Below are 10,303 nucleotides of genomic sequence, written 5' to 3'. Positions count from 1 at the left end.
GCCACTCACTGGATGTTTTTTGTTTCTCACACCATTCTCGGTAAACTCCGGAGACTGCTGTGCATGAAAATCCCAGGAGATCAGCAGTTTCTGAGATACTCAAACCACCCCATCTGGCACCAACAATCATTCCACGGTCAAAGTCACTTAGATCACATTTCTTCCCCATTCTGATGTTTGGTCAGAACAACAACTGAACCTCCTATTATGCATTGAGTTGCTGCCACGTGATTAGATATTTGCATTAACAAGCAGGTGTACAGGTGTACCTAATAAAGTGGCCACTGAGTGAAGGTCAGTGTTGAATGACGGGCAATGGCTTCTTGGCAATGGGTAAGCAGGCCTTATTTTAATTATTGCAAGATACAGTAGATAGGCAGCTAATAGTAGTCTCACCCAGCTCCACTTTCCACTTGGAAAAATGTCCCAGAAGAATGCAGACCTTCAATATATTTATATGAGGCTTTGATTAATAATCCACCAAGTCTTGTGATCCAAGGGACTGAGGGAGCTCTTGAAACTGTTGAGTGCTTTCATTAATTTAAAGTCCCCAAGCGCTGTACAAACAGTCAATGTTACCAGAAGGCCAGTCCCAGCTGAGTGTCCAAGTGGTTTTATATTTCATTTTGAAGGTGAACTGGTTTCGTGTCAGGAGCTCTTGAGTGGTGAGGCCATTTGAGGATTGGGTTTGAGGCCTGGGCCTGGATTTCATGGGTGTTGTGGCGACCCCTGAGGAAGTTTTTATTTTACTTAGAGATACAGTGCAGAACAGATCCTTCCGGCCTTTGAGCCCCACCACCAGCAATCTCCCAGTTTAGCTCTTGCTTAATCACAGGACAATTTACAATGTCCAACTAACCTGTTAACTGGTACGTCTTTGGATTGTGGCAGGAAACTAGAGCACCTGGAGAAAACGCACTATGCACGCAGGAAGGAATGGAAGCAGAACTGAACTCTGATGCTTCGAGCTGTAGTGGCGTCACACTGACTGCTACGGTACCGTGGCGTTCTGAAGCTCACCCATGACTCGGGGTTTGCTCCCTGGATCCACACCTGCCTGGAGTTGCTGCGGCCGGAAAGGTCGGACTCATTGTTCCCAGTCTGACCAGGACAGCAAGGCAAAAATAAAACCTGCGTCAGAATCGGGTTTATTATCACTGAATTAATTATACATTGTGAAATGTGGTGCTTTATGACAGCAGTACAGTACAAAGACTTAAAATTATCATAAATTGCAAAATAAATGCATATTGCAAGTGAAAAGGAATAATGAGGTTAATGGGTTCAGTAAGCTAATTGCAGAGGGGACAATGTTGTTTGAACACTACCTCACTTTCTTAATATATATTATTTCTGTTTTTTGCACAATTTTAAACCTATTCAATATATGTATATTGTAATTGATTTACTTAATTATTTCTTCTTCTTCTTAATTTTTTTCTTCTATATTATGTATTGCATTGAAGTGCTGCTGCCACGTTAACACATTTCACGTCAAATGCCGGTGATAATAAACCTGATTCTGATTATTTACATTTCCCAATTATTGTTTTTCTTTTCTCCATATTGGTTTTTACAACTTCTTAGTGCAAGAAAATGGACTCCTGAGCTCCCCGTTTGTCATTGTGACCTTCTGCTGTCGGCCTGCCATGCACTCTCTCTGTAACACTTTATTCTGCACTCTGCTCCTGTTTTACCTTATTCGAAGTTCAAAGTAAATTTGTTACTAAAGGACGTATATGTTACCATATGCAACCTTGAGATTAATTTTCTTGCAGGCATTCGCAGGGAAAGAAGAAATACAAAAGAATTTTACAAAAAACTAAACTTGAACAAAGACTGGCAAACAAGCAATGTGCAAATAAGGAGGTACAGGAGCCTCAGAGATTCAGGAACAGCTTCTTCCCCTCCACCATCTGATGGACATTGAACCTCTGAACACTACTTCACTAGTTTTATTTTGCACTACTTATTTAATTTAACTTTTAAAAATATATATACTTACTGTAATTTACAGTGTTTATCAGTTTGTATCGCAATGCCGCATAACAACACATTTCATGACATAGGCAGTGATATTAAACCTGATTCTGAAAAATAATGCTGAAAACATGAGTTTTAAAGTGTCCTTGAAAGTGAGTCTGTCTGTTGCAGAATCAGTTCAGTGTTGAGGTGAGTGATGTTATCCTCACTGGTTCAGGAGCCTGATGGTAATAACTGTTCCTGAACCTGATGGTGTGGGACCTGAGGCTCATTGTGGTGAGTGAAGTTATCTACTCTGGTTCAGGAGCCTGATGGTTGTGGGGTAATAACTGTTCCTGAACCTGGTGGTGTGGGACCTGAGGCTCATTGTGGTGAGTGAAGTTATCTACTCTGGTTCAGGAGCCTGATGGTTGTGGGGTAATAACTGTTCCTGAACCTGGAGGCTCCTGTACCTCCTGCCCACTGGTAGTATCAAGAAGAAGCATGGTCTGTATGATGAAGGTCCTTGCTTTCTTGTGACAGTGCTCCATGTAAATGTGCTCAATGGTGGGGCTGGCTTTGCCCGAGATGGACTGGGCTGTATCCACTACCTCTTGTAGACTTTTTAGTTCCTGGGCATTGTTGCTTCCATATCAGACCACTCCATACCATACACTATGTAATGAACTAATGCATATGATCACTATGCAAGGCAAGTGCCAATAATGAACCATTTCCAATTCGAACTCTAATTTCAATTCCAATTTCTGGATGATCTCTTGAATCAGGGCATGCCAAGGAGTTATCTGGTGACAATCTCATTATTGTACGGGACAGCCTTGAGGAACAGGGACCTCTGCTATTCTTCACAGAGAAGACTGTGAGTTCAGTTCCTGCTCCAGGAACAAGGGCATATAACCCTGGCTGACCGGTGGGCAGCTGTAGGCTGTGGTACTGTCATTTTGGGTGAGATATGAGAGCTGCTGCTGATTCCATGGTAGACCTGTGCGGAAGATCACAGTGGATATTCCTAGCATTCTGCCCAGTTCTCCTTTCATAACTAATGGTATTTAAACACATTGATAACTGGACAAAAACTGCCATTGGGATTAGACCATAAGACATAGGAGTAGAATGAGGCCATTTGGCCCATCGAGTTTGCTCACCAGTCCGTCATGGTTGATTTATTTTCCCACCCAACCCCATGTTCATGCCTTCTCCCCCCACCCTATGAAACCCTTACTAATTGAGAACCTAGCAACCCACACTGAAAACATACCCAATGACTTGGCCTCCACAGCCACAAGTGGTAATGAATTCCACAGATTCACTAACAAGAGAAAATCTGCAGATGATTGAAATCCAAGCAACATACTCACTGGCCAATGGCTCGAGAAATTCCAACTCATCTCCTTTCTAAAGGGATGTCCTTGTATTCTGAGGCTTCCCCTTGTCCTAGACCCCTCCTCCCCCACTATTGGAAACATCTTCTCCATGTCCACTCTGTTGAGGCCTTTCAATATTTGATAGGGTTCAATGAAATCTTCCCTCTTTCTTCTAAACTGTAGTGAGCGCAGCCCCAGAGCCAGCAAATGCTTCTATATATCCTCTTTCCACCCTCTCTGCCCACCTGCCTGTCCTTTCAATAGGATGCGTATCCGTGGAAGTTAAGCTCTTTGCTGTGATTTTCTTCCAGCCACGGCTCAGCGATGCCCACAACATCATACCTACCAATGTCTAACTGTGCTACACGATCATCTACCCTATCCCGTATCACGCGTGCATTCAAAACCTTCAGTCCTGTATACTTCACCCTTTTCAATTTTGCCTTCATGGTACCAGAAGCTAAACACTTACCCCTAAACCTGAAGGCACACACTCTTCGTTCTGCGATCAGCTTCTTCCCCTCCGCCATCAGATTTCAGAATGGACAATGAACCCATGAACACTTCCTCACTACTTTTTATTTGCTCTCTTTTTGCACTCCAATTCTGAGCTTTGCGTCTGAGGATTAACTTTCGTTCTATCACTGTCTGTTTACTTTTATTGTTTGCATAATTTGTTTTTTTCTCTCTCTACACATTGGGTGTTTATCAGTCATTTTTTATTATGGGTGTGGGTTTCTTGTTTTATGGCTGCCTGTAGGGAAACAGATCTCAATGGTGTATGCATACTTTGATAATAAGTGCACTTTGAATTTTGATTCTGAAGTTTTTGTTTTTTTATTTATTCTGGAATGTCTCATAACCTCTCCTGCATTCTTCTCTTACAGAACCTCGGAAGAGAAAACATTTAAATCAATAGTAAAGAGGGCGCAGCAAAAATGTATTAAGCTAAAAGGAGGTAATTAAACATTCATGAGACTCTATAGATGTATAAAGACATACAGTAACAACAACGGCGAGGGAACAGGGAAGTGGTTTGTGTTCAGGGAAAAACATTCGAGGACAAGGAGAGAAGGCCAAAGTCAGAATCAGAATCAGGTTTAATATCGTCAGCATTTGTTGTTATGCTGCAACAATACAATACATAATAATAATAAACACTAAGTTACAGTAAGTTTATATATATATATATATATAGTTAAATTAAATAAACAGTGCAAAAAGAGAAAAAAAAGTAGTGAGGTAGTGTTCATGGGTTCAATGCCCATTCAGATATCTGATTGCAGAGGGGAAGAAGCTATTCCTGAATTACTGAGCATGCACCTTCAGGCTCTGGTACCTCCTCCTTGATGCTAACAGTGAAGAAAAGGGCAAGTCCTGGGTGATAGGGGTCCTTAATAATGGATGCCATCTTTTTGAGGCATTACCCCGTGAAGACGTCCTGGATGCTGGGGAGTCCAGTGCCCATGATGGAGCTGGCTGAGTTTACAACTTTCTGTGGCTTATTTCGATCCTGTGCAGTGGCCCCTCCATACCAGAAGGTCCTGCAGCCAGTCAGAATGCTCTCTATGATACATTTGTGGAGATTTGTGAGTGACAATTGGGAATGGAAGGATTGAAATTAAGCTATTAAGGAATGTGAAACAGGATACTTTGCAGCAACATCAGGAACAAAGAGCTGGTTAGGGTGGGAATGGGTTGTTAAGGGTCTGACATTACTGCAGGTAATGACAGGAGTTTAAGAAATACTAAATCGTTCTTTTTCTTTGATACACTTCAAGTTATGCTTCTGGAAGAAGATGGTGCTGGTGAACTACATGACCAAGGACAACATCTTCCAGATGGTTCACAAAACTACTTCTTTCACTTCTTTTCCATCTTCTTTTTCTTTCAAAGTTGGCTCTGCTACTGTTGGAACCTGGGATCTACATGCCGGTGTTGTGTTTTTTTGGACTGATTGAGCGATGCTCAGCCGTCTCCGAGGGCGCTTCGAGCGAAGCGTGTGGCCTTGAGGCCAAGAAGCCTGGAGATGGGGCACCAGCCCATGATCGACTCTATTTCTCGCCAATTAAAGCCGAGGAAGATTGAAATCATCAAGGCGAGTAGATGTTCAGTGCCGTGCGGCAGTCTCTCGCTCGCTGCTCCCGGAGGGAGGTCCCTGCATTCAAATGGCCTCTCTCTCCATCAGTGCTGTCGGAGGCTGGTACCGAGTCCTGGGTGTCGGGTGAGGGTTAGCTGACATGGTTTGTGGATTGGTCTCTGTAGATCACGTTGTCATGGTTTCCGGTCACTCCTTTTTTGTGTTGCTATTTTGAGCAACTTTGAGTCGAGGCAGTCAACAGATAACGAACACTGAGCTGAACTGAATATGCCTGGACCCTTTCCATTTTGTGTTTTATATCCTGCGTTTTCCTCTTCTTTGGTGTCACTTGTGCTGGGGCGGGTGAGCTGGGTGGGAGGGAGGAAAGGGTCTTGCTCTGCTAAACAATGTGGACATGCGATGTTGGGACCGGAACGTGCGGTGACAATTGCAGCACATCCTTGGGTTGCCATGGTCGTTAACGGCAACGGCACATTTCTCTGTACGCTTATTCTTATGATAAATGAATGAATCTGAATCTGAGTAACAGAGTTTCCTGTGATTACAGTACACCACAAATTAATAATAAGTTGCGAACATGTAGTTCCAATGGTTAGCTAAGTCAGTCTCCAGCAAGGCCCTAGGAACTATAAGAGGAAAGGATTTTAATTATGTAGACGATATGAGATATTCTCCCTGAAATGAAATAGAAGCAAATAAATATTTGAAAAGAAAAATGTTAAAGGTTATGTGAGGAAGAGAAATAGATGATAAAGTGAATTCAATATTTCAGGAGCTGTGGTGAGAGGCTGTAAACCTTTATGGTTTATATTTCAATCTTCGTGTTCTAACCACTCTCCTGGAAAACATAGAGTCATGCAGTCATCGGGCTCCACAGCACAAAAGAAGGCCCTTTGGCCCATCTAGTCCATGCTGGACCGTTGTTCTGCCTCATCCCATCGACCTGCACCCTGACCATAGCCCTCCGTACCCTTCCCATCCATGTACCTATCCAAACTTCTCTGGAATGCTGAAACCAAACCTGAATCCTCCACTTCCGCGGGCTATTTTTTACCACACTCCCACCACCCTCTGAGTGAAGTAGTTCTCCTTCATGTTCCCACTAAATATTTCACTTTTCACCCATAACCCGTGTCCTCCAGTTCTAGTCTGACCAAACCTCAGTGGAGGTCGGGAGAACACACATCAGCGGCCATTGTGAACAGCATCAGACTCTCCGGGGAATACGCACTAACTGCTGCAGGAACTCGACATGTCAGGAAGCATCTATACAGTCGACAGTTCAGGACAAGAACCTTCATCAGGGTCAGGAATTTCTGAAGGGCCTCTTTCCTTACTGTATAGGAGTGGTTCAATAGGGCACCTGAGCAGCATTTTCTCAAGGAGTAAGGAAGCACAGAAGCCTGGTCATAAAGAGAGCCAGTAAGAAAACAGGTGCTTCAGAGGACTGATTCCTCACTGACCATCAAGCACCCATGGTCAGTGATAATATTGTGCTGTGTGTCGTGCATCATGGTCCAGAGGAACAATCCTACATTCATCTCCTTTTTCAGTCTCCCCACATTCTTGTTCAATGCTCAAGTTAAACTCACTATCAAAGTACGTGTTTGTCACCATATAAAGCCCTGAGATTCATTTGCTTGTGGGCATTCACAATAAATACAAAGAAACACAATAGAATCAATGAAAAGCGGCACACGGACGGAGATGGACAAAAAAAGCCCATGTGCAAAAAACAACAAACTGTGTAAATGCAAGAAATAAAAATAATAAATAAGTAACTAAGAAATAAATATTGTGAACATGAGATGAAGAGTTCTTGAAAGTGAGTCCATAGGTTGCGGAAGTTAGTCCCTCTGGTTCAGGAGCCTGATGGTGGCAGGGCAATAACTACTCCTGAACCTGGTAGTGTAAATCCTGAGGCTCCTGTGCCTCATTCCTGATGTTCTCCCACTGGCCCACAAGCTGGTCCAGCTGGCCCACTAACCCACACGTCTTTGAGCTGTGGGACAAAAATGGAGGATGTGGGGAAACCCCTGCAGACACAGGGAGTAAGTGGAGACCCTGCACACGGAGAACCAGAGGTCGCTGGCAACTGTAAGAATGTGGCTTTGTGCCGCCTTCTGCAATTATTGGCCTTGACAGTGACCCTTGTAAATTGTAAATGAATTGTAAGTGAACTCCACTCCTTCCTGAGTCAGAAGCCTCTGTTCATGGACATTCTCGAAACCAGAACACAGATGCAATCTGACATTATCGGGCAACACTGTCAGAATGTTTGGATATGGCCCAAGTGCGGAAGGAGAGAGACACTGAAGCGGGTCGACAGTTCACTGATTTTAATAAAAACTGTTGCAGAATTTAAAGGAGAAGGGAAACAACAAGCACTCAGCCAATAGGGCCGTTATCTAAAGCACTCAAACTGAAAGTTCAATGCTAGCATCACGGCTGGAAACAATAACTAAATTGTAAATTTACTTATTTGTGCCTTAGGGATCAGTTCTGGGAACCCTTCTCTTCATGATTTTTATAAATACACTTGGATGAGGAAGTGGAGGGATGGGTTAGTAAGTTTTCTGACCACACGAAGGTTGGGGGTGTTGTGGATAGTGTGGAGGGCTGTCAGAGGGATATTGATAGGATGCAAAACTGGGCTGAGAAGTGGCAGAGAGAGTCAACCCAGATAAGTATGAAGTGGTTCATTTTGGTAGATCAAATATGATGGCAGAATATAGTATTAATGGTAAGACTCTTGGCAGTGTGGAGGATCAGAGGGATCTTGGGGTCCAAGTCCATAGGACACTCAAAGCAGCTGCGCAGGTTGACTCTGTGGTTAAGAAGGTGTATGGTGTATTGGCTTTCATCAATTGTGGAATTAAATTTAGGAGCCGAGAGGTAATGTTACAGTTATATAGGACCCTGGTCAGACCCCACTTGGAGTACTGTGCTCAGTTCTGGTCACCTCACTGCAGGAAGGATGTGGAAACCATAGAAAGGGTGCAAAGGAGATTTACAAGGATGTTGCCTGGATTGGGGAGCATGCCTTGTGAGAATAGGGTGAGTGAACTCAGCCTTTTCTCCTTGGAGCAAAGGAGGATGAGAGGTGATCTGATAGAGGTGTATAAGATGATGAGAGGCATTGATAGTGTGGATAGTCAGAGGCTTTTTCCCAGGAATGAAATGACTAACACAAGAGGGCACAGTTTTAAGGTGCTTGGAAGTAGGTAGAGAGGAGATGTTAGGGGTAAGTTTTTTACACAGAGAGTGGTGAGTGCAAGGAATGGACTGCCAGTGACAGTGGTGGAGGTGGATACGATAGGATCTTTCAAGAGGTGCCTGGATAGGTAAATGGAGCTCAGAAAAACAGAGGGCTATGGGTAAACCTAGGTAATTTCTAAAGTAAGGACATGTTCAGCACAGCATTGTGGGCCGAAGGGCCTGCATTGTGCTGTAGGTTTTCTATGTTTCTATGTTTCTGAATGAACATTGCTCCTTTCCAGGGTCTGCGAGACAGTGGTCCTCCTTCCCAGGTATGGACAAGGGTAAGCAGGGAGATTAAATGTTCCTGTGCTTTTGGTTGAGTCTCAACAAGACTGAACAAAAAAGGGAATTCTATACCATCATAATGCGACAGCAATTAGCTGGAACACGCGTACCCAGAAGCGCAATTGTCGAAGCTGCTGTGCAGCTGGTCAGCAGGGGCATGGAGACCCTGCAGCAGAGCCCATGGTTGTGACCAACACCAGGGGAGAGCCGTATCATCAGTGGAGATGTATTTAGGATAAGTCAGGCAAAGGCTCCACCTTGAGTTGTACAGTCATACAGTGTAGAAGCTGCCCTTCGGCCCCACTCATCCATGCTAGACAAGATTCCCATCTACGCTAGTTTTAATGGCCTCTGTTTGGCCCATATCCCTCTACAGCTTTCCCATCCATGAGTCTGTCCAAATTGTTCTAAGAGTTGCTGGAGAATCCACCTCTACACTTCCTCTGGCAGTTCATTCCATATACCCACCATCTTGAGGCCCAACGGATGAAGCCTTGAGCTTGAGAGTCTGCAAGTCCGGTCGGAAGCTCGATCGCTGAGAGTTCGCAAGTCCATTAGAAGCTGGAGGCCCGGAGACGGCCTATCTTGGGGTAGGAGGACTGTCTGTGTGAATGGGTGGGGAAACTAGCTTGTTTTGCTGTGGTGGTGCTGAACATTGTGGACATGACACAGGAATGTGTGGCAGCATTTGCAGGAAGCCCCCACCCCTCCCCAGCTGGTTTTGGATTGTATTGGTTGTTAATGCAAACAGCCTATTTTGCTGTCTGTTTCAATGTACGTGTGATAGATAAATGAATCTGAAGAAGGAATCTGATTGGAGGGATGATGAAGTAAGAAGCTGGAAGGTGATAGGTGGAAGAGGTAAAGGGCTGAAGAAGAAGAAATCTGATAGGTGAGGAAAGTGGAGGATGGGAAAAAAGGGGGTGTAGATGAGAGGGAGCTGATGGGCAGGTGAGGAGAAGGGAAGGGGTAAGAGGGGTAGAATGTGGAATGGAAAGAGAGAGAAGGGGAATGAGAGAAGAAATTGTCAGAAGTTACAGGAATCAATGTTTGTGCCATCAGTTTGGAGTCTACCCATTTGGTACATGAGTTGACCTTAAACACAAGAGATTCTGCAGATGCTGGAAACTCAGAGCAACACACACGAAGTGCTGGAGGAACTCAGCAGGAAAGGACTAAAGATTCAACATTTTGGCCAGGATCCCAGTATCAGGAAGGGAAAGGAAGGGGGAAGGAAGCCAGAATAAGAAGGTGGGGGGGGAGGAAGGAGTACAACCTGATGGATGAAGCCAGGTGAAGGGGAAGGTAG

The 10,303-nt window shown here is 44.2% G+C and overlaps 1 long non-coding RNA gene across 2 annotated transcripts; it reads left to right on the top strand.

Annotated features, from left to right (window-relative positions):
* The first annotated feature begins 342 nt into the window (after window positions 1-342).
* On the top strand, window positions 343-7,101 carry LOC132399985 (uncharacterized). Of its 2 annotated transcripts, XR_009514158.1 has the most exons (4): window positions 343-1,080; window positions 2,751-2,842; window positions 4,235-4,305; window positions 5,129-7,101. It is a non-coding gene; the product is annotated as an uncharacterized LOC132399985 (long non-coding RNA). The 2 variants fall into 2 exon arrangements; XR_009514157.1 differs by lacking the exon at window positions 2,751-2,842 and having other exon boundaries at window positions 5,129-7,099.
* Window positions 7,102-10,303: the final 3,202 nt, after the last annotated feature.

Source organism: Hypanus sabinus, chromosome 9 (assembly GCF_030144855.1).
Source record: "Hypanus sabinus isolate sHypSab1 chromosome 9, sHypSab1.hap1, whole genome shotgun sequence".
NCBI lineage: Eukaryota > Metazoa > Chordata > Chondrichthyes > Myliobatiformes > Dasyatidae > Hypanus > Hypanus sabinus.
The sequence above is the reverse complement of the archived record's forward strand: the minus strand, read 5'-3'. Positions and strand labels throughout refer to the sequence as shown.